At 39.0% G+C, this 1,856-nt stretch overlaps 1 pseudogene; it reads left to right on the top strand.

Annotated features, from left to right (window-relative positions):
- The first annotated feature begins 250 nt into the window (after positions 1 to 250).
- Positions 251 to 1,007, top strand: LOC102812890 (annotated as a pseudogene).
- Positions 1,008 to 1,856: the final 849 nt, after the last annotated feature.

The raw sequence follows: 1,856 nt of genomic DNA, 5'->3' as shown, positions 1-1,856 counted from the left end.
TTGTTTTCCAAGGCACTTAGCTCTTAGTTTGGGTAAGCTTTCTACTCTGAGTAGTTCAGCTTTGGATATGATACCTGGTGCTGTAACAGACAGAAATTATAGAAATCAATGTGTGCATAATTTTTATTATTTTTTTCTTTTTTTTTTTTAAGTTGTTTTTAGAGGACTCTCTACTTCCGGAGGAAACCAGCATTTCCGCTAGCGGACCTAGAGCTTCCTGGTCCGATGGCTTTGCCCGGGTAGGCCAGGCATGACGATCAAGAGACAAAAACACGCCAAGAGGCACTTCGGCTTTTTCCGCAACAATTTCGGAGTGCACAAGCCGTACCAGATATTGCTGCACGGGCACCTTCTGTCAGGCGGCGCTGCGGGCCGCATCCAGCTGCGGGAGCAGCTGCCCGGCTACCTCATGGAGATGATGCAGCTGTGCGCCACCAGGTGTGTGTTAGAAGAACTAGAATCATTGGGAAAGGACTTATATGGAGCAAAACTGATTGCACAAAAATGCCAACTTCGAAATTGTCCCCATGTCAAGAATGTAGTGAGTGGATCTGAACGCCTGCTCTCCATGGTGGAAGAGGGAAAGCGTCATCATTACTTTGTGGCAACACAGGATGAGAATTTGTTTGTGAAAGTTAAGAAACAGCCTGAAGTTCCTCTCATGTTTATTATTCAGAACACTGTAGTCTGGGGCAAACCTTCGCCCAAATCAGTTGCCTTCATTAAAGCAGTAAAGTCTCTGGACAAGAAAAAGACAGCATCAACCAACTTAAAGAAATACAGGGTTTAGTGAAAAACTCTGAACAGAGGAGAAGAAAGAAGCAGAAAAAAATACGTGGCCCTAATCCTCTTAGCTGTTTGAAGAAAAAGAAGAAAGCACAGAATATAAAAACATCATCTAATTCTAAGAAAAAGAGAAGAAAAAAAAATCCAGACGAGATCTACCTCAAAAAAAAGTAGTAGTGTCTGAATAGCAGAACGCAGAGGGTAACAACTGCTTTGGCTAGTTTAAAAGACTTTCAAATGTAAGAAAATTATTTAAAAGTGTGCTAGTACTTATCGTAAAAGATTAACTTTTATTTTTATAAATGAGCATGAATACATAAACCTCTGGCTAAAATTAGTTGTAAAATAAAGTGAACGAATGCGTTTAAGTGTGATAATATTCACTCTTCTTACTGAGTGGTTTTCAGAGATTGTTTTTTAAGGTAAAGCTACTGTCTCCTCTTTCCCACCCCAAAATTATATGCAGAATTTTTAAAAACTCGACTAATGATAAAAGGCTTGTGACCATACATAAAAGAGGCAGTCCTCTTTCCCATTCACAGAGAAACTTCCTTCAACTCTTCAAGCTATTCTAGAATTTTCTTTTCTAATTCTGCTAATGTAAATATGAGCTCCTGGTGTGGTTCTGTAGCATCAGCACTGGACAGCGAGCCACAATGTCGGCGGCAGTTCAAACCCTCCAGGTGCTCCTTCGAAACGCAACACAGGGTTGTTATGAGTAGGGAGTGACCTGGTGGCATTTAGCAATAAGAACCAACAGTGGGAACATGTGCTATTTACCAATCCAGCCATCCTATCTTCCTACTAGGAAGAATGAAAGGTTAAGTCTTTAAACACCCTAAGCTTAGTATTTTCATTATGACTATGAAATTGTTCACTTCAAGCCAGTTAGTACATCTAGTATTCTATGATTGTATCTATTTCATATCCTACTTTTTTTTTCTTACTCCCTAAGTTAATAACCTTGTTTTACGCATCTGACTAAATTTTGCCATATTCTCCAATAATCTTAAAGGATCTCACAATATAATTTTTCTTATGGTCATAATCATCAAATACTATTATTAATT

Source organism: Chrysochloris asiatica, unplaced genomic scaffold (assembly GCF_000296735.1).
Source record: "Chrysochloris asiatica unplaced genomic scaffold, ChrAsi1.0 scaffold00044, whole genome shotgun sequence".
In the NCBI taxonomy this organism is placed as follows: Eukaryota; Metazoa; Chordata; class Mammalia; order Afrosoricida; family Chrysochloridae; genus Chrysochloris; species Chrysochloris asiatica.
Note: the sequence above shows the minus strand (reverse complement) of the source record. Positions and strands in the feature narration are given on the sequence as shown.